Here is a 25,897-nt window from a genome sequence, read left to right as displayed (position 1 = left end):
TTTAGTTTGAACAACGCTTTGCTTTGCTTTCCTTTTTTCTTTTCTCTTTTCTTTTTTCTTTTCTCTTTTCTTTTCTTATCTTCACCCTATACCCTCTCCTCATAGATACCCACCTTAATGTATTTAACACTGGTTCTTGAGTAGCTGTGTATTATTAAAGACAAACAGTTATTGCTGCATACTCAACATCTCATCTGTAATTCTAGATGATTTTATGCATCTTCTGAAGATGATCCAAGACACTGAAAGTTCAGAAACTTTGCTCTAAATTTGTACTGTTCAACTCAGTGAACATTAGCTTCAGGGTGCTACTTAAATTCAAATTAAATTACTTAAGATTATATTACATTGAAATGTTCTCAGCAACATTAGCTTCATTTCAAGTGCTTAATGGCCGTATATACATATTTAGTGACTGCTGCTGTATTAGACAATGAAGAGAGACAATATGCCCATCCATGTAGAATGCACTGTTGGACAAAACTGCCTCAAACTATGCACAAGTATGCTTAGGTCTCATACATGCTACAGCTGACAACAGCCAAGTTGAGATCTTGGTTCCTTCACAGCTAAGGAACTTGCGTCTCTACTCCTTACAAAAGCTTTACTTTCATTAGTATTGTTATCAGAGACGCTGAGGGTCAGAGATTGTGCCCCTGCATCCCTAACAAGCCCAGCTTGGGTACCCATCTGCAATTAGTCAATTTAAAGAACCAAAGTAACAGCAGAAAGCAGAAAAAGAAGGTCTATTTAATGTAGTCGCATTGGGGTGAGGGACACAAAGTTCCAGTGACAATCCCACCCCCTCCACAAAGTCCATCAAGGCTCCGGTGTGAAATTTGGTTGTGAACAGAAGGAAAGAGCTATGTAGGATTAGGCAATTCTGCTTTCCTTTGACATCATTGACGTGCCATTTTCTTGGTTTCTTTCCTCTGCTCCTCTGTAAGAGGGTCTGAGAAGTTGCAGATCTCTTTCCTGGAGAAAAAGGTCTTTCACAGACCCAGGTTTAGGTGTTTTTTTTTTTTTTCTCCCCCCAGTATGAAATTCCTGGAGAAATTCTAATTTCTTAGGCTCATTTGTTTCAATAGTCTGACGTCAAAGAGAGGCACACTTGTATCTTTTTAGCATATTCCTGTTCCTGCCCAACAGGCTGCTTGCAGTATGGTTGATTCAAATCTGTGCTTCAGCAACATTAGAAATGCTTTCATGTCACAGATCTTCCTGCAAACGTAGTAGCTGAGATTTTCATGTTGGGGCTGCACTCGTCATAAACACTAATTATTAAAATTTACCTACTCCCTACCTTTTAGATATATGGTAGAATTATACTTCTTTCCCACTCTTTGAAATTAGACATGACTATGGGAATTATTTTGGCTGATGAAATGTTACTAGAAGATAAATGAGACTCTTCTAGAGAGAAGTCTTTAGAGCCAGCACACAGCATATTCATTATGTGCTGTATGCTTCTAAACTTAGGGAAAACCCCTGAACCTTCTTTAGGTGCATGCTACAGGCTTGAAACAGAAAGCTGTTTCTGTGGGGAAATTATAGCTGTTCTCAAAGCTGGGTCAAGTTCTCAGGACTAGTGAAGGCAATTGATGCTTAGTCTACACAGTTGTTATCAGCCATAATTCCATGAATTCTTCCACATATAGACTCCTTACTGGACCTCAACTTCCAGGTTCTAGTCCAAAGTGTGGTTGGTGTTCTACTAGGCACAGCTGTACACAGGCAATCTATCTATCATTTATGTCTCTTTTGTTTCCTTCTTTCTCTGTGTCCCTTGGGGTTATCTTTTGTACTATTTTGTATGTTTTGCAGATCATTGGTAAGTTTGGGGTAGCTGATATTTTTAATGATTTTTTAATGTATATGAATTTGTATATATCAATGGGTTATGTATATATATATGCATAAATCAATGGGCTAGTGAGCTGAGGGACTATATATACATATATATGTATATCCACAAAGGACATGTATTCTCAGACATCAAATCAGGGCCACAAGCTTATCAAATCACTTTGTACCATTGCTGTCTCAGTTACTGTTCTATTGCTATGAATAGACACCATGACAAGGCAACCTATAAAAGAAAACATTTAATTGGGGGCTTACTTACAGTTTCAGAGGGTTAGTCCATGAATATCCTGGCATGGAAGATGGTGACAGGCAGGCATGGTACTGAAGCTATAGCAGAGAACTCACAACTGATCCACAAATTGCAGGCAGAGAGAGCCTGGGCCTGGCATGGGCTTTTGAAGGCTCAAAAGTCCATTGGAAATGACATACTTTCTCCAACAAGGCCACACCTCCTAATCCTTCCTAAACATTTCCACTAACTGGTGCTAATGCATTCAAACATATGAGCCTACAGGGGCCATTCTCATTCAAACAAACTCAGTTTCTGAAGATGTTAATTGTAACCTCATTAGTAAGGTGAGCTTGCTAAGAACCAATTCTTCTTTTATAATGAACTACATTTGCATATTTTAGAAATACAAAGATATTTGTGTGATATTGCTTTGTCTCTCATCAATATTGGCTGCACTCACAGAAATCTTCCTTTTTTTCTTTATTCCAAATGCCCAGTGCTCATTTTTACATATATCACAATTTATTCTACCAACTGCCTGGATATAGACATTTAGGTTGTTTCCAATCCTTTGGATGTATAAATAGTGTGGTAATGAGTTACCAAACACAAATGTATTTTCTTGTTGTTGGAGATGTACCTGCAGGGTACATTTCTAGAATGGACATTTCTGAGTTAAAAAGAAAATCCATATGTAATTTTGTTAGAGATTGCCAAATTCCCTCAACATAAGGGTTGTAATGTTTATAGTCCCACCAGCAACATGGAAGGCTGCCTCCCAGCCTTGCCAACAGAATATGTTGCCAAGCTTTAAAAATTTTTTTTTCAGTTTGATGAAAAAGAAATGGTATGTCAGACTAATTTTATGTGAATTCCTCTTATTACAGGTAAAGTGAAATGGTTTCCCATGATTTATGATTACTGCCTGTTTCTTTTAGGTATCACGTGTGTCATTAGCTCATTGCTCTACTAAGAATTTGCCTACTTTTATTTATTTTACTTTATTTACTTTTAGAGACAAGGTTCTTCTTTGTAGGCTAAGCTAGCTAGCCTCAAACAAACGATCCTCCTGCATCAGCCACCTGAGTGTTGGCATGTTAGGTGTGTGCCATAAATACTCACCCTCTCTTTTATTTTAAAAATTTCAGACATATTAAGGACAATAGCTTTGGATTTATGATATATCTTACACATATTTCACCCCATTGACTACTCGCCATTTTACTTTGTTTGCATAAACTGTATGCATTTTCATATGGTTAAATTTATCTTTTTTCCCCCTTTGCAACCAGATTTCCATTTTTAGGATACCAAGCTATAGATAAATTCTATATTTCATACTTTTAGTTTTTACATGTAGATTGAACTTACTTCTGTGTAGAGTGGGATTAGTGGACTTAGTTGAGTTGTGTGTTTTCCCACACTAAGTGAGAGGGGTGCTTGTTGAGAGTATCTCAGGGGAGAGAAATGATGAAAGGGAATGAAAATGACTAAAATCCATGATGTAGAGGCATGAAACTGTCAAATGGTAAAAAATTAAAATAAATTTAGAAATAATCAACAAAGGGAGAAAAAAGGTCTTTGTCCGTGTTATTAAGGCCTCCTTTATCCTTTATTGGATGTTAACTTTCTTTCGTGTCTGGGTCCAGGCATCTTGGTTTGTCTGCTTATTCATAAATGGGTTCCACACTGCTTTGATCACAGAAGTGTTTTTAGTATCTGGTGGGGCAATCCCCTTCACATAGCATGTTTTTTGAGTATTTCCCTAGCTACTGATCCATGTTTGTTCCTGATTCAAACTATAATTGCAGCACATTTAGCTTCACAGAAAAGTTTATTGACATTTTTATTGCTCTCTTAAACGTGTAAATTAGTGTGGGGAGAAGAATCTCTTAACTTTATCCTGTCTCCACTGGTCCTAAGTTGTTTTTGTGTCTTTCATTAGTGTTTAAGGCATTGTTTGAACAGGACCTCCACAAGGGGACAGACGGCAAGTAAACAGTGGGCCTTTAAACATTAGATTTGCCATAAACAACAGATGGGGTCACAAGGCTGTAATAGTTACTGCTTAAAAGCTCCTGATGACTTAGCCAAGCTCAGACTAGTGGGGTTTAAGATGCACAATGACACACGATGGCAAGAGGGAACTGTTAACAAAGAAACAAATACCCTCTAGCTTCACTGTCCCCTGGTCAACCCAAAGGTCACCCATTTTAGAGGGCACATAGAGAAATAAGACATCATTAGCTTCTAACTTTATTACAGATACATCTTTGCTGGAGTCTCTTTACCAATGGGTGATTCTTTACCAGTGTCTAGAGATACTTGGTGCAGGACACTAATGGCATAGATTTGATCTCCATACTCATGTTTGTCTGTCCATTTCTACTTCAGTCTTTGCACCAGACTCTACTTAACTCTGCTAGTAGACATGTTGACTGAGAAATACTTTTCCAAGGCAGACATATCCATTGGAATGAACGCATGTTTCCTATACTCTGCCTTTGGCTTTCTCATCAACTCAAGCACCTTGTATCCTTTGGATATATCATAAGGGCCAGATCAAACTTCAGGACTGAGAGGCTTAGCGTTTTCTGAGTCCATTCATTGCCCTTTAGCCAAGTACAGGGCCAGAATATTTGCACATAAGGAGGAAATGATTTTTTGACCATGTGTACAATGAACAGACAGTTATCAACATTAGCACATCTCCCTAAAGCAAACAAAAATCCCAGGAATGCTTGTTCAGTGACAGCCCACTTCAGACCTGCAGGTTAAGCCAACCCAGCTTCTATTAAAGATTTGCTTGTCTTATTCATAAGATGTGGTTTGGTCTCATTTTACTATTTCTGTGTCAGAAGATCCCATTGTCTGGCGTTCTAACACAGATTTTCTACGCCTGTTTAGCAAATGATGCCTGAACCCAGTGGCTTAAAAGAGCAATAATCATTCATTCTCTGTTTTTTCCCTGTGACTTGGGGATTGAACCCAGGGCTGTACATATTCCAGGCAAGCCCTCAACACTCTCCTATTGAGTGATACCTCCGGCCAATATACATTTATCATCTCCCAAAGTTTCTGTAAGTAAATGGTTCAGGAGAGACTGACCTAGGCAGTTCTGGCTTTGGAAGTGGTAGCAGCCAGGATGGAGACTGGGGCTTCAAACATCCAAGGATAGGTTGATGTTTCCAAGATGGTAACATAACTGGTAGGTTGAAACTGGGCTGTGTCCAGAGGCCACAGTTTCCCACCCTGTGTCCTCTCCAGGACTGCTTCAGTGTCTTTGCAGCCTGGTAACTGAATTCCACTGGGCAAAGTGAGCCAAGAAAGAACAGAATGGAAGCACCATGTAACATCAGATGCCACATTACAGCATTTCTGCAATAGTTGTGTGTGTGCAGGTCAAGACTGCTCAAGGATTAGTCAACGTGGAGGGATCAACAAAGAGTGAGCATGTGAAAGTGGGGATTTTTGGGGTCAGCTTGGAGGTACTAATCTAGCACATATTTTTATATTAAGTATGATTATGGCACACAGAGTCACTGCTGTGCACATGTGTGCATATGCTTGTACGTGTTTTTGTATATGTATGCATCAGTTTTTCTTTTTCTTTATGCAATCATTTTTAATTATACGTATGTGAGTAGGCCTGTGTGTGGGTATGTGCACATGAGTGCAGGTGCCCACAGAGGCCAGAGGCATTGGCTCTCTTGGAGCTGGAGTTATAGGTGGTTGTGAACCACCCACTATGGGTGCTGGGGACCAAGTCGCAGCAAGTTCTCTTAACCACTGAATCACTTTTAACTAGCACTTGTTCATAGGTTTTTCTTCCAATTCTTCCTCTGCCTCTCTCTCTCCCTGCCCCATCTCTCCATTCCTCTTCTTCCTTTCTTCCTCCTTCCTTTCTCTCTTCCTTTTTTTCTGAGCCTCGGTTTCACTATGTAGCATTGGTTGATCTTGAACTCACAGAGACCCAAGGGCCTCTGTTTCTTGAGCGCTGGGATTAAAGGTGTGTTACCACCAGGTCTTGCTCCATAGATTTTTCTAAGGCAAGTATATCTTATTTCCTTGCTTGGTCATTATGTGTTATTTTCACAGTGTGGTTATGATTTGTGCTTTTCATAGTAAATATTTAATATTTTTGCATTAATATGTAAAGCTGTATTACTCTACAGTTTTATTAAATTTGTTTGGATTTAGGCATTTATCTAAAATCAAGATAATCAGATTTTTGGATGTATGTTATATTTGCTTCATAAAAAAGATTTTGAAAGTTTTTCTTATTTTCTCTCCTTTGGAACAATTTTTGTGCGCTGAAACTACCTTACTATTTGGTTTGGTAAAATTTTTTTTTTTGTAAAATCTTTGTGTGTGTGTGTGTGTGTGTGTGTGTGTGTGTGTGTGTGTGTTGTCCATGTGAGAAGGATAACTAACATTTTTTTTCTAATTTCTAAAAATTGGCTCATTTTAGCTTTTTAAGTTGAATAAGTCTGATAACCTGAGTAATGGCTGGCTTTGTGTGTGAACTTGACACAAGCTAGAGTCTTCAGAGAGCAAGGAGGCCTAATTGAGGAAATGCTGCCATGAGATCCAGCTGTAAGGCATTTTCTCAATTAGATCAATGGGGAAGGCCCCAGCCCATGGTGGGTGGTGCTACCCCTGGGCTGATGGTTCTGTATAAGAAAACAGGCTGAGCAATCCAGGGAGGCAAGCCAGTAAGCAGCACTCCTTCATAGCCTCTGCATCAGCTCCTGCCTTCAGGTTCCTGCCCGGTTTGAGTTCCTGTCCTGACTTCCTCTAGTGATTGATTGACTGTGATCTGGAAGTGTAAGTCAAATAAGACCTCTCCTCCCTAACTTGCTTTTTGGTCATAGTGTTTCATCCCCGCAATAGAAACCCTAACTAGGACAACCTGTATTCCTTCAAACATTGCTCTCTTGATACTGATTTCCACAGTTATTTGCATAGTGGTGTACAATTTCAGTATCTTTTTCCTTTTTCTTTTTTTTTTAAATTAAGATTTTTTTTTTATTCATTCCACATACCAACCACAAAGCTTTCTTCTGTTTCAATGGTTTTCCCTTTTATCATTTCTTATTGTATACAATTTGTGTCTCTTCTCTTCATTAAGTAAACTAGTAGTTTGCCTAAGTTTAAGGAAGCAGGCTTTTTGGTTTATCAACCAGGTTTTTTATAACTTCTCTATTCTAAGACTTTTACTTTTGTCTATTTTTTTTATTTGTGCTGACCTTTGTTTAACTTTGTTGTTTGAAAAAAACATTTAAATTGTAACTTATTTTTTTCATAATTTTATTTTTATTGATTTAAATATATCAACTGGTTTTTTTTCTGACTAGTTTAAACGTTTCCCACAGATTCTTACAAGTACAGTTTTCATTATGACATTGTCAAAATTATAAAATTGTGGGTGGGTGGCATTTCCCCCTTCAGTTAAGATGTAAGAGAAAAATTTAATTTCCAGGTAAGCGTTTTGATATTTTAAAATGTTGCTATTAACCTTTCATGGCAATGATCAAGAGATGGTTACTTATTGCATTTCTTCTCCCCATCAAATACCAGTGCTTCCTTTGTTACCTAGTATTTGACCAATTTTGCAAATGTGTGACGTGTTTCTGGAACACATGGATTAGGTCTCACATAGCCCTTCCTGTGTTACTTTGAACTGTGGAAGGTTGAAGGTGTCCTTGAAGTCTGGTGCTAGTGTGCCTCTTCTGTAGTTTCTGCTCTATAAAAATGGCTGCTGTCCCACTTGATGGATGGACGCTGAACACTTTGAATTGCAGCACATGGCATTAAAAGCATCATTTATTTTGTCATACTGGGACTTTTCTTTCTGGCTTCCCCTCTCCTGACAGGCACACCACAAACCTGGCTTTCTAATTGATTTGCCTTTTATAGTCAGTGTTTTTAAAGTTGTCAATCTTTTTTTTTTTTAATTTAAACTTAAAGTTTTTTTTTTTTTTTTTTTTAAACTGGTAAGTGACAGTTGTCCTGGGAACACTGTGGCAATCAGATAATACATAAAATAGGTAGTTACCACTCCTGTTTTGTTTTCTTGGATTACGTTCCGTAAAATCCAGCTACATGCTATGAAAACACTAAAGTAACTCTCAAGAGGACTACATGATGGGAGTCTATGACCTTCCTTCCACAGGCCAGCAACAACCTTGCCAGCTGTGTGAGTGACCAGGGCTTTGTACATGCACTTTACTCCTGAGAACAGCGCAGGCTAACACACATCTCAGGACCTTAGAGGTAACCAGGCTGGGTAGTGCTGGCTTGGAACGGTGGTCTATCATCATGACAGTTAAGATGGGTTTTAAATATCTGGAGCTAGGCTGGTGACTCCAAGATGAGTCACTTAAGATCTCTGTGTATACCAGGCTGGTCTCAAACTGTGACCTTCCTGCCTCAGCTCTTGAGTGTTGAAATTACAGGAATGTACCACTAGGATCTAGTTTTATTTCCCTATGTACAAAAAACAGGACATGTTGTTGGACATTCAGATATTTTCTTCAACATTTATATTTTATAATAGATGAAGTACTCAAAGACATAACTGTATTTCTAAGCTGCTTATTATACACCATTGATCCATTCATCTATGATTAAATAATAAGAATATTTCATAATATTTGAGTGCCTAGTTTTAGTTCAGTGTTTTAAGGTTGACTTGGTTATGCCTGGACCTTTGTTTTCCCTTAGTGGTCTTAGGATATATTTAAGTTTCTCAAATACATTCAGATTGAAGCTTGAGAACTTATAGGTTAATGATAGGAAGACTTGAAACCCCAAAATAATTAATTTTATACAAATCATGAATGATCTTTCCCTTGTTCTTGTCATTCTTACCGTCATTTTAATGTTAGTTTGAACTTTGTGGTGATGGAGGTATCGCTAAGGGCCTTGCTCATGCTGGGAAAATCTTCTGCCATTGAACTGCATGTCTCATCCCTTTGCTAGTCTTTACTAGACTTTAAAACTGTTTTGCAGAGAGGTATTGCTCTTTATTGCTTAGGTTAATTTCTAGGTGTGTATTATAGAAGTCATGAGTTTGAGAGCGAGTGGGAGAGGGACTCAGGAGGAGCTGGAGGAGAAAGAGGAAGAGGTAGAAATTATATAAATGTAACATTCATGTATAAAATTCCCCAAAAACAAATTGGGGATTTAGCTCAGTGGTTCGGTCCTCAGCTCCAGGAAAAAAAAAAATTCTCAAAAACAAAACCTAAAAAACTAAGTAAGTACTAATTCCTGAATAGATCAGTGAGAAACTTATCAAATTCCTTTCAAAATTAAGGCAAAGGAACCCCTAACACTGGGTCATGCTTTCTCTAGGGACAGAAATTCCATGGATCAGAAAGTTCCTCTACCAGAAAGATTCTGGAGTTGCTCCAGTAGAGCCTTCACTGTGCCCCTCAGCTACACAGCCTGGGAGTGGTGGCCACAGCCTAGGGACCCAAGTATCTGGAGGAGGGCTCTGTGCACAGTGGGTGCTCTGTACCTCCCTGCTAAACATTGCACGTCAACGGGAACAAAGGGTGTGAAATTCTTTGACTTATTTTTGATTCCTTTTTCTTCATATAAAATTCCCATCTTCAAGAAGTTTTAAGTTTGTTTTTGGGCAATAATTATTGACATTCTTCATTCATTGTCTTCAAAAATCCAGACCTAGGACTACATGGGGTCTTGCTTTGTTGCACCAACTGGGCTTACACACAATCCTCCTGCTCCCTGAGCACCTAGAGTTCTGGTGTGTGTCTCCTGCATTTGACTTTTTGGCTTTTTTCTTCTCTTCTCCTTTCCTCTCCCTCCCTTCCCCCTTCCCCTCCCCCTCCCTCCCTCCCTCTCTCATTTTTTTTTTTTTTTTGGACATGGTCTTACAGTGTAGCTCAGGCTGGTCTAGAACTCCTTGTGTAGTGAGACTGGCTTGGAACTCTCAATCACGCTCCTGTCTCCCAAGTACTAGGATTATAAGCACTTGTCACACCCTGCCCCTGCACTTGTTTTTAGAACCACTCCCTTGTTCCCTTCAGGCTTTCTTCCATTTTACTGACTGGAGCCCTGCAACTGGCTAAGGGCAGTTTCGCCCTCATGCATTAAGGCAGCTCTGGTGTGTGGTTTCGGATGGCCCTGCAAAGCTCTACTCTGCCTATAACCTCACCAGCTAGAAAGGGTTGAGTCCCTTCAAAGGGAGGCATAGATAAGAGAGAAGAGAGAGTCAATGGATCATAGTTCCACTGAATAAAGGCCTACCTGCATGCCATGTTAAGACTCAAAGTGAGATAGGTACAGTGAGGTATACCTGTCATCCCAGCACTTGGGAGGTGGGGGGCAGGAGGATCACGAGTTCAAGAATAGCTTCTGCTATATAGCAAGTTCAAGGCCAACCCTGGTTACAAGAGACCACATTTAAAAACAATAGTAACAACTCACAGAGGGTTTCACTGAAGATGTAGGGTTAACCCCAGACCTCATGTCCAGGGCTTGCTGGGCTTGAGGTGGTGGTGGGCGGGGCTCGCACATTCAGCTCTGTATCAGCCACAAGCCTGCAGGGGACTTAGCAGGGCAGCATTGTCACCCAGGCGCTCCATCCTTCCATCTTTTCTGGTTTCCTGGCTGCAACACTGCAGTGTCCTTGATGCCAGCTCGCCGGGGGAATTTCCCACAAAGCACTGGGATTTGTCTCACCCGACTGAGCATGCTGCTTTTCTGCATGGATCTCTGTTTATGCATGAGGAGACTTGGCACTGGCCAAGTGGCAGCTTATTTCCCCTTTTTGTTTGATTTTATTTTGTGCTTCAGAACTAGAACAGCTTAAGTCTTGCTTGCTTTTGAAGGCTTCAGCTCTCCCTACAGCATGATTGTAAGTTCTTTTCCCCCTAGGTGAGACTGTGAAAAACATCTCATCCAGCTTTTGTTAAAAGCGATGCCTATGCTGGGCACACTTGGGAGGGACTTGTCCTTGTTTAATTTAATTTAATTTGTAAGTCTTTGAAAGTAAATCTTTCCTCCCTACATAGAAAATATACGCTCATTGAAAAGAACTTAGAGCAAATCAGAAAACACAAACACATAAAAAAGAAATAAATAAAACTGCTAATTAAAGTAGTATTACTTTGAATCTGTGAAGGACCTTGTAATTAATCCAACTCATCAAATTATTTTATCACTGATATAAGTGGGCTCCAGAGAAGCAGAGCAACTTGTTCAAGGCCACACAGCTGAAAAATAAGACTAAAGTCTTTCATTTTTTTTTTCCTGTCTTTTTTTTTCCCTGTCCTCCCTCACATTTATTTATTTATTTATTTATTTATTTATCCATCCATTCATTCATTCATTCATTTATTTATTCATCTATCTATCTATCTATCTATCTATCAATCTATCAATCATCTATCTATTTATTTATTTATCTGAGGCCAGTTTCCCTTCATAGTCCAAAATTACTTCCAACTCTCTATCCTCCTGCCCCAGCCTTCTGAGTGTTAGGCTTACATCATTGGATCTGGCTTATTTCCCATCCATCTGTATGTGCACATGGTATGAGTGTTGTGTATGTGTCCTACTTGGCATTAACTGTCAACTTGACACAGCCTGGAATCACCTGGGGGAAATAAAAGAGTCTCATCTGAGTAATTGTCTTTATTAAGTTGGTCCATAGGCATGTTTGTGAAGAGTTGTCTTGCTTATTAATTGTTATGGGGGGCACCCAGCTCACTGTGGGCAGTACCATTCCCTTGGCAGGTGGTCCTAGGATGCATAAGGAAACTAGCTGGATATGAGCCTGAGAACAAGTCACCAAGAAGTGTTCCTCCATGGTTTTTATCCTTGAGTTCCTGCCCTGGCTTTCCTCAATTATGGACAAAGACTTGGAAGTGTAAACCAAAAAATCTTTTCTCCACCTACATTGTTGTGCTGAATAGTTTTATGTCAATCTGAGACAAGATAGGGTCATTTGGGAAAAGGGAACCTCAGTTGAGAAAAATGCCTCCATAGGAATGGCCTGTAGGCAAGCCCACAGTGCATTTTCTCAACTAGTAATTGACGTGGGAGTGCCCAGTCCATTGTGGGTGGTACCATCCCTGGGCTAGTGGTCCTGGGCTCTATAAGGAAATAGGTGCAGGAAGTCATAAGGAGAAAGCCAGTAAGCACCCCTCCTCCACGTCCTCTACATCAGCTCCTGCCCTAGGTTCCTGCCTTGATTGAGTTCCTGTCTTAACTCCCTTCAATGATTGAACAGAGATGTGGAAGCATAAATAAACCTCTTCCTCCCCAAGATGCTTTCAGTTACGGTGTTTATCACAGTTTTAGCAAGCCTAACTAAGGCAGTTGCTCTAACTCAGAGTGCTTTATCACAGCAACAGAAAGGAATAGAATAGATGTTCCAACGTTGTGGGCACATGTAGGTAGGTGCACATGTATGTACTTGAACTCATGTGTATGTACACACTTGTGTGCATGGATGTAGAGGCCTGGGGTTTATGTCAGGTGTCTTCCTTGCTCTCCACCTATGTAGTGAGATAGTGTCTCTCGCTGAATCCAGAGCTCATTGTTTCAGCTAGCTTGGACAGCTAGCTCACTCCAGGGATCCCCCCTCTCTTTCCCTGTGTGCTGGGATTACAGGTGCATCACCACACTTGTCTGCTTTGGGTTCTGGGAGTCTGAACTCCTGTCCTAACATCTGCAAGGCAAATGCTTACTCTTTAAGCAATCTTTCCAGCTCCATTTTTTTTTTCTTTTTTGAGTAATCATTTCCTTTCTTGTTTTCAAAAAATTTGTTTTCCTTTTGAGTGATGGAATTCCTAGTTATTCAGTGACTACTTACTAACTGTATTACGCACCAGGCATTTTTCCAGGTAAGATAAATACAGCCTTGATCAAAGCTGACAGGAGAGTCAAGGCATGCAGTCTGGTGCTGGGGCAGGGGGGTGTCCCACAGGGTCTCAAGGGTCTGCAGCTCAGGTCCCAGCATGCAGTCTGGTTCTGGGGGCTTCTCTGGGGTCTCAAGGGTCTGTAGCTCAGGTCCCAGCTGACATTTTCTCTTGCAGGTCTGGATAGCCTGTGTAATTTGAGTCATAGACAACTCTGAGCACAAATCAACCCAAGAACCTCCAAATTGGTATTTGTGTTTTTCTGACTCAAGTACTTCTTGTTTTTTCTTTAGAAGTCATCCATATCTTCAGTGCTCACCAGAGCATTTTTCTGTAGCTGGCAGTGGAGCAGGTAGCTGCTTTGGGCCACTCTCATTAGAGAAGATGAGTTTGTTATGACTGACACCATCACATCAGTACCCGCTAGATAAATCTCGTAAGCAAAATGAACATGCTCCATTCGTAGACTATGAAGGAAGTCTCATTCCTGTGGGACACGATTACAGTGTCCGCTTCTGCTGTCCCTAATGTAGTATATTCTAAGCTGAAGTTTGCACAGTGGTTCTTCTTATCCACAAAGGGTGTGTTCCCAGACCTGCAGTGGGTCCCTAAAATTGCGGCTGATGTCAAGCTCCATCAGTACTATGGCTTTCCTAGACATATCTGGGATCAAAGATAGCTTGGAAATGAAGTAGGGTAAGAAATTAATAACACAGCCGGGCAGTGGTGGCGCACGCCTTTAATCCCAGCACTCCGGAGGCAGAGACAGGCGGATCTCTGTGAGTTCGAGACCAGCCTGGTCTACAAAGCAAGTTCCAGGAAAGGCGCAAAGCTACACAGAGAAACCCTGTCTCAGAAAAAAAAAAAAAAAAGAAATGAATAACAATAGCTAATTACATATTAGGATCTATATATATAAAACAATATGACACAATGTACGTTGTGTAGAATGTATGAATGCTTATTTGTAGAACTTTCCATGTAGTATTTCTTCTCTGCCTTGCCCTCCCCTTCTGCCCATCCTTCCCTTTTCTTCCCTCTCTTTCTTTGACAGTCAACTGTGGGTAACTGAAACCCTGGCAAGCGAAACTGTGGATAAGCAGGGTGACCATAGTATAGACATTATCTTCTTTCCAGCATTAATGCTAACCTCACATCTTGAGTCAGCTGGCCCTTTCTGAAGCTGGCTACATGGTTCTGCACACATACCTTTGGGCATGGAAGCAGGAAGGACAGATGTTACTGTGAGCAAGGGGGACAAATCTTGGCTTTGCCACTTACCACTTGCAAATTCCTGGCAAATTATCTCACTTCCCCGAGTTTTAGGCCCCTCCAATACAGATTACTGTACAAGCATGGAAGCAGAACTCTCATTGAGGACAGGAAAGTACTGATATGGAAGTGGCAAAGTGTCTGATTCGAAGGTGCTTAATGGGGACATGAAGGCACACAGTGAGCAGGTCTGGGAGGAAAGCCTGAGGCTCTGCGTTTTGAACAGGCTCTCCAGTATTAGCTACATTCAAAGACTTCAGACGTAAATGTTCCTGACTTTAGAGTTTGATATGTGATTGAATCTTGCTTTTCCAGTTTGTCTGGGGCAAAACACTTTGTCTGTTTGAGTCTGTTCCTTCATTTAAAAAAAAATTATTATTATTATTATTATTATTATTATTATTATTTACATTGAAACACACACACACACACACACACACACACACACACACAGCGCAAACATGGAGATTGGAGGACAACTTTTGGGACTCCCCTTTCTCCTTCCACCCTGTGGGCTGTGGGGACTGAACTCGGGTCATCAAGTTTGGTAGCAAGTGCCTGTATCCATGGAGCCATCACTACAGCCTCTGAGCCTGCTTCTCAAATAGAGTCATTTTTGTTCTTCTCAGGGAAAGTGGGGCTTAAGAGAACAGTGTTACAATCACAGTGTTATTTATTATTATTATTGCGGCTGCTGCTGTTGTTGCTATATATTATGCGCGCGCACACACACACACACACACACACACACACACACACACACACATTGATTTTTCGAGACAGGATTTCTCCTCTGTGTAGTTGTGTTGCCTGTCCTGGATCTTGCTCTGTAGGCCAGGCTGGCCTTGAACTCACAGAGATCCACCTGGCTCTGCTTCCCCAGTGCTGGTATTAAAGGGGGCGTGCTATCGCCTCCCCACTGCTGTTGCTATTTTTAATTAAGGTTTTGACAAATCACACAACAAGTTGACAATAAGGATGCCAGAGAAGGGACTGCAGCATGTGGCAGAGGACACTCATCTTTTGGATGGTGCCTAGCCGTAGTAGTGCGAGGCTCAGAGGTGAATCAATGGTGTCTATAAAGTTCATGCTGCTGGGGACCTCCTGCTGTGTAGGAATGGTGGGTCTTTGTGAGTGTTTGGTTATAGGCTACCCAGCCTCCTGTGGGAAACCCCACAACACATTGGTCAAGCAGGTCGAGAAAGTCATTGTGCTCACTGAGTTTTCTTTCTTTCCTGATGGAGCACATTCTAGGCTGTGGGGTAACGACTCTCATCTTTTGGAACTGGGACCCCAGATGCCTGAGGCTAGGGTACTTGGTCAAGTGTTCTATGTTGAGTAGGCTTCTCCGCTTTGTCAAAGTGGGACGTGGGTCTAGCTCGGCTCTCAGAAGACTGTTGAAGGTCCAGGGAGCCTCCCAGGGCCTGGGCACTCAGCTCCCATTTCCCTGTGTGTCTGCTTCTTTGAGCTACATTTTTCTCCCTCATTTGTTGCAAATTATTTTTTCTTTTTTTCTAACTTTTTTTTCCCTTTCCTTTTATTTTCTTTTTTTTCTGCTTTGGTTCTTTTGAGACAGGGTTTCTCTGTGTAACAGTCCTGGCTGTCGTGGAACTCACTCTGCAGACCAGGTTGGCCTCAAACTCAGAGGTCTGCCTGCTTCTGACTCGACAGTGTTGGGATTAAAGGCATGTGCCGCCGCACTGGCCTTTTCTAACTTTTTAAATTAGTGAGGAAGTGGTGGGTTTTGTTTTACCATGTTCATGTACATATGTAGTTACACTTCTTTAATTTTCCTCATCTGCTGCCCTCCCTTGTGACCATTCTGTCCTTGCAGGTCCTCCTCTTCCCTCTAAATAGTCCAAATAGCCCTGCTTTCTGCTATCATGTCCCACACATCCCATTACCCTATCTTATCCCTCCCCCTGCCCATTATGGCCTCATACTCCCTTTTCATGATCGTCTTTTGTACTTTCATTTTATACTCATGCACACACACACACACACACACACACACACACACACCTTCCATTTAAATTTAGAATTTGTATGTGAAAGAAAGCACATAGAGATTTTCTTTCTGAGTGCAGCTTATTTCTCTTAACACAATTACCTTCAATATCATCCATTTTCCTGTAAATCTCATCAGTTCATTTTTTTAAAAGATTTATTTATTTATCATGTATACAGTGTTCTGTTTGCATGTATCCCTGTAAGCCAGAAGAGGGAGCCAGATCTCATTACAGATGGTTGCGAGCCACCATGTGGTTGCTGGGAATTGAACTCAGGACCTCTGGAAGAACAGCCAATGTACTTAACCTCTGAGCCATCTCTCCAGCCCCAGTTCATTTTTTATTTATTTATTTTTTACAGTCAAACAAAATTCTTTCTTCATCCATTCTTCTGTTGATGAGCATCCAGACTTCTACTTTTTGGCTTTCGTGAATAGCATAGCTGTAGCTGTGGGCATGCACATATCTCTGAGATATATTGACTTGGAAGTCTATCATATGTGCACTCACAAGTGACCTGATAGTTGAACAACATTTCAAAACCCATTTTCCTCTTTATAAAATTTACCTAAAGATAATTCCATAAGTAATGGCAAACTTGCCTAGACAGAAAAGTAAGAAACATGGATGATGAAAAAAAATAAGTATTTCTGAAACATACAACTACAAACTTCTTACCTTCCCTCTCCACCCTTTCCTTCTTCCGGACAAGATCTCACTATGTCCCCTAGACTGGCTGGCCTTGAACTCATCTTTCTCCCTTACCCTCCCAAGTGCTGGGATTACAGGCATTGGACCCTTACACTTGAGGGTAAATTCTTTTTAACATTTTGAAGTAAGATTTTTTAAAAGTTGTTTATGTGTGTTTCCCATAGATAAGAATGTAGTTTATACCTTATATATTTGTAAATGGTTGAAAAAATTAAAAATAATAATTCTGTGACATTTAAAATTTATATGAAATTCACATCTCAGTGTCCATGAGCACAATCTTATTGGAAGAAATTAGCATCTGCAATTTATCTATGGCTACAACCGGGTGTAGAACTATTTTCTTGAGCTGAGATGCTCACAGGCTTCACTGTTTACTGTCTGGTTCTCTGCTGCAACAGTTTGAAGACAGGTGATAAAACCAACATCTTTTGATTAACTATCTAATTTATGGGAGACACTTTTCCATACAGGGATGTAGTTTTCTCCAAAATAATTTCATTTGTAAATGAAAAATTGCACATTTATACAGATCTAGTGTGTTTATTAGTTTTCATTTTTTTCCCTAGAATGTATTTTGTGTGTGTGTATATATATAGGTGTTTTGCCTGCATGTATATCTAAGCATCACATTGAGTGCAGTATCCACAGAGGCCAGATGAGGGCACCTGATCCCCTGAACTGGAATTTCAGACAGTTGTTAGCGTCCCAAGGCTTCTGGGAATCATAGCTAGGTCCCCTGCAAGAACAGCCAGTGCACTGAGCCATCTCTCCAGTCCTTATTAGTTTTCAATATTGCCTTTCATCTACAGATTACTGTTAATTCTCAGTCATCCAGTGAGTTAGATGTCATTTGTTCATTAAAATTCTTTGCCCAGGCAGTGGGACCGGGACCTGTCCTTATTGCATGAGCTGGCTGTTTGGAACCTTGGGCTTACACAGGACACTTTGCTCAGCCTAGAAGGAGGGGACTGGACCTGCCTGTACTGAATCCACTAGGTTGAATTGAATCCCCAGGGGAGTCTTGGCCCTGGAGGAGATGGGAATGGAGGGGAGAGCCTGGGGAGCAGGTGGGGGTGGGGGCAAGAGGGGGGAGGACAGAGGAACCCATGGCTGATGTGTAAAATTAAAACACAAATATAATAAATAAAAAAGGAGAAAAAAGAATGTATGAAATAAATGTATTTGTGAATAAATACTGACACTTTGATATGAGTTACAGAGAATCAATGTATTTGTGAATAAATACTGGCACTTTGGTATGAAAAAAAAATTATTTGCAAATAACAAACAACTCGAGTGTCTTACACAAGTACAGCTAATGGGAAGAAGTTTTGTTTTGAGAACATAGGTTTGCTGTGGAGACTGGACAGGACTCCTTTGGGTTTTTGAAGGATGGGAGAGTGGTTAAGACCCCATTAGTCTTCTCTCATCTCCTTTGTGTCTCTGCATTCTAGGCATTTGTGTTTTGCATAGTCTTCCTCTGTCCATCAGAGACTCTGGCTTGTGAGCATCTTGAGACTCTGTACTCATGGACAGAAGACATTTTGCCCACTCACTCTCCTAATAGAGATTAATTTGTTTCACTTCCTAGCCTTTTAAAATATACTTACAGGGAGAAAAAATGAGTGGGTTAGCTTTGGTCAGGATTTACTTACAATGGCCACTACCTGCGCATCAGCTCCTCTGTATGTTAGAGGGGACTGAAAAGGGGGTGGGGTGACTTGGATGAGGACGGCCCCTATAGGCTCACATATTTGCGTGCTTAGACCCCAGTTGACAGACGCACTGTTTGGGTAGGATTAGGATGTGTGTCCTTGTTGGAGTAGGTGTGTCACTGTGGGTGGGGTTTGAGGTTTCCAAAGCCCAGACAGTCTCAGTTTCTTTCTCACTCTGCCTGCTACCCATGGATCAGGATGTAAAGCTCTCAGCTACTGCTCTGTCACCATGCCTGTCTGCTTCCCTGCCGTGATGACCATGGATTAACTATCTGAAACTATAAGCAAGCCCCTAGTTAACTGCCTTCCTTTATAAGTTGCCTTGGTCTTGGTGTCTCTTTGCAGCAACAGAGGAGTGACTAAGACAGGGTGTAACTATGGGTTGGGTGGATATGCCACTATGTTGCTGCTGGTTTTCAGAGTAGGCAATTAAATTGTATGGCCATCAAGTGAGTTGTTCAAGAAGTCATTTTTCAAGTATAAACATATAGACTCCCTCCAGAGGCCATATTTACTTTGGATAGATAAGACTACAGGGAAGTTATGATGGTAACATCATATTTGGTTTGTAGATTCTGTGTCGCTCATTTCTCATCTCATTGCTTGGTAGATCACTGGAAGGTAAGAATTCTTTCTGTGTGTGTGAGAGTGTTTTTCTTTTCTTTTCTTTTCTTTTCTTTTCTTTTCTTTTCTTTTCTTTTCTTTTCTTTTCTTTTCTTTTCTTTTCTTGATTGCATTACCAGGCTACAGCTTGGAGACAATGAACAGACACAGGTATTGGAATCTCCTGGTCAACTGCTGTCTAGAGTGCTTTGATCCATCAATGGAAGGATATTGAGTGAAAATAATCTGCATGCCAATCTGGGATGGCATCTTATTATTTAGCCAGCCTCATATCTTGTGTTCCATGCCAGTAACTAAATCTCTAAGCTCAATTAGCAATGGTTACAGCCCAGTAAGCATGAATCAGAAACTGTTTGACATGATGCTTCATCGGGGAGAGATCCAGCCACAACCCTGTGCCAGAGCCCACGGGGGAGGCCTCTGGTACCGTGGATCCCATTCTTGGGATGCTGTTATTAAAATATGCCACGATTTTATTTTTCACAAGTTGAATGAGTAAAACTTGCCATGTGGTTTTGTAAAATGTCACTCTGTCTGAAATAGTCCTGGGAATTGGATGCTTGTTGGAAAATCTCTTTATGTAGGGAAGCACTGAAGCGTGGACAGCAGGTGTGCTAGGAGTCGCCTGAGTACTCCCACACTTATCCCTTCCATGTTTTCCTCTAACTATAAACTCAACACACCCTCTATTTTGTCATGTGGTTTTGAGTGGCACAGATCCCACACACTGTTCCAGAAATAGGTGATGATTGACCCAAGTCGATTTGCATATTCGTCCTCTGGTCTCCTGTATTAATTTTTGTTGAGTCAAATGACCTATTCAAGGTGAGGAAAGAGATCCCAAGACCTGGGTATGTGCCAGTGGAGCTGTCATGTTCCTTTCCATGGATCATACAGGATAAAAAGGTGAGACAAAACAGAGGCAGCTAATTTTCTATTTTGTTGTCATGGTGTAGCTTAAGTTACTATGTATGTTTGAAGGAATATACATCAAATGGGTTTTGATGATGAAGCTGACTTGTAAAAGGCAGAGTCTGAAACAACAACAACAACAACAACAACAACAACAACAACAACAACAACAACAGAAACCAAGACACCCAGAGTCCCTGGAAATATTGCTTAAATAGTTGAGCCAGCAAGCTTCATTGTAAGACTCTCCCAAACTGTAACTCAATTACTTAATCCATTTGAATGGTTTTCAACTATTTGCTAAAGATTCCAATCTCATATTTAACATTCTAAATACTATTCTGAATAATGCTTGCTTGACAATTTGAATGGCTTCTTCCAAATGCTTGGCACACTAGTCTCTTGATGGTCAATGGGTCAGAAATATAAAGAAATGGCAAGCATAGATCCTGATATAGACCCACCTTTCTGTTTGATGATGAATGGACATTTTTGTCAGGGTTGAGATACGATAATTGCTTTATTTGACAGCATTTGCAGTCTTTTGATAGAAGGGGAAATAATTATATAATCAGTATGGTAAATGACTCTTTCTCCTTCTTTTGGTCTACCTTCATAAAATTTTAAGGGAATGTAGAGCTGTAGCCCAAATAGTTTTCTCTCTGACTTTCAACTGATGAAGTCTCATTAAGGATGTTGTGGACAGTAATGGGCATTTTGACAAGTTTGCTTCATTTAGCACAATTTCTTTCCCTATGTGTATACTTGCTCTGAGCTGCACACATGTCAATTCTGGCCTCTGATTGTAACTTGGGAGGGGGTCTGCTGAGGTGGGGGATGCTTTCAGGGAAAGGCTTCTCAGCTCTCTAAAGAACAGAGAATTTTGCATTGCTGTACCTCTAGGCTTCTTTTTGTGTGAGCTTTCTCTGCTGGTTGTCAAGAGTTTTTTTTTTTTTTTTTTTTTTTTTTTAAATGTCTTAATTTGTGTTGCAGAAAGCATCCTGATGCAGTCTGTCAGGACCATGTGAATTAGGGAGCTGTTGATTTCCCTAAGGAACCTAAAAAGAGAAAAGGAAAAAGACATCTAAATATATCTGCAGTGGCTCTTTTAGATTTATCTGGCCATTCTGGTTTCTGTGCATGGCCCTATCCTCAGACATGGATGAGATGAGTGATTGCTGAATTTGGAGAGCTCTATTTTGTAAAGTAGTGGTACTTGAATATTATTCATAGATTATCATAATAAGTTCATGGGCCCACTCTCATACACACTTAAGAAAACATCTTTTTATGAGTATATGCGGGGATGGTATTAAAATACTTAATAAGCATTTTAAGAATATAAATTCATGTATAACTCAAGCAAGAAATAAAAAGAAACCATCCAGGTGTGGTGGTGGATGCCTTTAATCCCAGCACTCAGGAGGCAGAGGCAGGCAGATCTCTGAGTTCAAGGTCAGCCTGGTCTACAGAGTAAGGTTCAGGACAGCCAGGGCCTCACAGAGAAACCCTGTCTTGAAAAGCCAATAAATAAATAAGTGAAAAGAAGTAAATAATATATTCTCTTGTGTTCTCTGTCTAAACTTATAATACCTACCAAATGGTCTAAATTGTGAGACACATAGTTCATTAAAATGCTCATGATTTACAGATCAGTTGTTAACTCTTAGGAATTGTGGCTCTGATGTGTTGATGACAGAGCTGTTGGTTGTTAAGTGACACCTTGTGACTGGGTATAGAGCCTTTCAGCTTGTACTTCAGTTTCTCTGTTCTGTTCAGTGCATAGGCATCAGGAGCTTTGCCATCTTAAGGAACAGAGTTGCTTTTAAAGCCAGTAATATTATTCATGGCTCTGAGACCTCTCGGAGCCTCTGCTGAACTCAGCAATCGCATTAAAATTCTTTTCTAGCTTTTGTAAATGCTGCCTAAAACTTTATATGGCTAAATTCCCTCTTATCAAGTAAGCCATGAAAATCACTTACTGGAATGTCATTTTTAATTAAGCTGAAAGTATACTTGAGGCCAAATGAGAGGTTGTGCAGTGTGAAGGTTAAGCATGTACCTCTGTTGCGAGGGTGCCTGGGTTTGTAGCCACACTCGGTCGCTCACATGTTTTTCTTTAAAAAGTATTTTTTATTAATTCTTTGGTAATTTAACACAATTTACTTTGATCATATTCAACCTCATTTCTCTAACTCATTCAGGATCAACCTCCACTCTCCAACTTCCCAAACTTTGTCTCCTATTATTATTATTATTATTATTATTTAAAAAATAATCAATTGAATCTAATTTGTGCTGGCCATATATTCCTGGATGTGAAGCCATCCACTGGAGAGTGGTATAACTACCAAGAGCCACACCCTTAAAGAAAACATTCTCCCTACTCCAAAAGCCATCACCTGTCCATAGCTCCTCATTAGGACTGAGGGCTTGTGAACTCTCCCCTCCAGACTAATGCTAACTGGCTCAGTCTTGCGTGGGCAACGACAGCTGCCATGATTTCATGAGTGTAGAGATCCTGTGATGTGTGGGAGAAAGTTTCACCTTGGTCTTCTCCAACATCAGGCTCTATCCATGTTACTACCACTCTTTCTTGATTATCCCTGGCCTTGAAAAAGGACGTGACATAGATGTCCCAATTGTGGCTGAGTTCTTCACTTTGGCCAGTTGTGGGTTTCTGTGTTAACTACCTATTTTCCATTGCACACAGAAACTTTTTGAATAAGGACCAAGAGCTTCACCAATCTATGAGTAGAGAGATACAAATTTAGAATCCTATTTCATACTAAGTCCATTTAGCAGAATAATAGTAGGTCCACTTTGGGGGCCTATGAGCTCCCAGCCATTGGCTCCTGTTCACATTTATAGTACCAAGAATGTGTTTCCTCCTGTGGAGTGAACCTTAAATTCAATCAGAAAGTGGTTGACTTCTCCCATTACATTCATGTCAGTATCCCACCCATGGACATATCTTACTACACCAGTCACAGTTATGACTGTGTTCACAGAGTTCACAGCCAGATAAGACTGTTCTCCTGCAGAGGCCTATATAGTACCTTCTAGTATTATGACATCTAGCCAGCAGAGAGGAAGCTTACTGGTTAGCACTAATTTGATTCCATTATGTCCTGTAACCAACATGTATGATATCTTCAGATATAGGGTTTTACTATTAAATTCTGGTATATATCCAAGAGCAGTAACAAAAGCCTGTACTTTTGGGTATGCCACTTACATTGTAAATACATCCTTGTCCTGTTGTGGAATATTAGTTGAAGATGTGTTACATTAATTTATGCTGTGGAATATTTGTTTAATGATGCAAAGATGTGTTGCATTCTTTTATGTTGCATTTGTTTAACTCTGTGAAGCTGTGTTACTTTGCCTGCCTAAAATACCTGATTGGTCTAATAAAGAGCTGAGTGGCCAATAGCTAGGTAGGAGAGGGATGAGCAGGGCTGCCAGGCAGAGAGAATAAATAGGAGGAGAAAAAGAGAAGAGAGAGAAGAAAGAACAGATAAAGGAGAAGAAGAAGGAGAAAGAGAGAGGATTCCAGATGCTGCCAGCCACCCAGCTACACAGAAAGTCATGGAGTAAGAAGTAAAGTATATAGACTATAGAAAGATAAAAGCCCAGAGGCAGATGGGATCATTTAAGTTGAGAAAAGCTGGCTAGAAACAAGCCAAGCTAGGGCTGGGCATTTATAAGTAAGAATAAGTTTCTGTGTGATTGTTTGGAAGCTGGATGGAAGCCCCAAAGAGAAAAGAGTAACAACAACAACAACAACAACAACAACAACAACAACAACAAAACCAACTACACTGTCTCTCAGTTTCTTTATCTGTAAAACACAGAATGATATGTTTAGGCCTCTGAGAAAGTATTCCCATCATTTGGGAGTGTCATTCAGGCAGCTTCCCAACTGGCCTTAACCTGCAGTGGCTCCTTTTCTCCTTGGCTCAGCTATCTTTTATCTCCATTTCTCTCTGGCTCTTGCTGGACTTGGCTTATGGTGTCTTAAATTTCAAAGTGGCCACATGGAAATGAATCCAGGAGATTTGGGGCCTTGGGTAGGCAGTCATAGGATATTGGTATTTGTTTGCAGGGTGTGGAAGCTTTCAGCAAGTGGTGCCTATATGCATGGCTAGCCACTGGAGACTGTGAGGAGAATCTGTGGAAGGAAGCAAGCACAGATATGTTGGGGTATCTTCAGTGTCTTGGGCAACAAATGAGAAAGGATACCAGCTAAGGGGTCCTGAAGGTATAGGATGTGCTGGTTAGTAACCCCTTTGTGACTGGATTATGGGGATGTAGGGATTTGGGGATGTTGGGGAAAGAATTCCCTGGAGAGTTTGAATTGCTGTTTATGGAAAACCAAATACACCCCAGTGTTTAATAAATTGATACTGCCCCGCTGATAAAACAAAACAAAACTCCAAAAACCAACCCCCAATCAGCTATGTATCAAGCCTCAAGGTTGGGCTTAAAAGTAGGGGAGAATGGAGATGTAATAAAGTGCTTGTTTTTAGTATGTGGTGTAGAAAAATGGAAACACAGGCACATAATTAAGTTGCCCCGGACAAAACAGTCATTGTGGAAGCTTTGGGACTGGGATGTAGGCCTTCTTGTCTCATAGCCTTTACAGGCTGTTGTCTGCAGGAGAGGGAGGTGGGTATGGTGCTGTGGACAGAAATGCTGGTCATGCCAGGGTTCCTGTAAATAGCCATTAGACCCGCAGGGGTCGCATCTTGTCATTTTGTCATCTTTCTTCACATGTCAAGTGGCAATTAAAGGAACACAAGTAGAAACGTGGCCGTGTCTCTCCATGCCTGTGGCTGCTCTAAAAGGCAAATGGATTCCCTCTTGGGAGGTTTTAGGGGCCTGTACCACTTAAGTGTGGCTTCCTGAGTCCAGCCTTGTATCCTCAGGAAGTGAGATGCCTGTTATGAGCAACCAACCAGAGGGACGATTCCATCTTACTAAACATGAGAATCTGGTTTTGGAATCTGTGAGAGCCAAGAAACCGTCGGTGATGTTTTCCTTTAAGCAAAGATGCTTGCAAAGAGGCTGTAGTAGAGATGAGGGTGGGTGGGCTGCTAGAGTTCTGGAAAGTCAGGGCTAGCTTGGTTTAAATGACAGTTTTTGACATTTTTCTTTATGAATTTAGAAATCTTAAAGCAAAGTCATACAGCTATGATGGTGGCTGTTCCTTGGAGAAGTCCAGTGAACTGGGAATTAGGTCAAATGCAGAGGCTTTGCAAGCTTGTTAGTGTATCTTGGGCAATAGGGGAAGCCTGGGCTAGCTACCAATCTCAAAGAGCAAATGGATAAATCAGCATTATCACTCAGTTTTACTTTGTTCATGTGCAAATTTGCACGTGTGTGTGTGTGTGTGTGTGTGTGTGTGTGTGTGTGTAGAAAGGTTGTAATTCTAATATCCAGCTTGGCAAGTGTTAAATACCCTATCTTGGCACTCTAGGATATGAACACTGTGGCAAAGATTATACTTATACAAAACAGGACTTTTCTCTCCTTCTCTTGTAGACACATTTCTAAATAGTCTTATTAAATAAGAAACACAAAGCCAACACAGAGGTACAAGCTGTAGAGATCAGAGCAATAGCCACCAAGTAACCTTAGCTTACCACCTTGCTGTAG

The sequence above is a fragment of the Onychomys torridus genome, chromosome 13, assembly GCF_903995425.1.
Source record: "Onychomys torridus chromosome 13, mOncTor1.1, whole genome shotgun sequence".
Lineage (NCBI taxonomy): Eukaryota > Metazoa > Chordata > Mammalia > Rodentia > Cricetidae > Onychomys > Onychomys torridus.
This window is presented reverse-complemented; position numbering follows the sequence as displayed.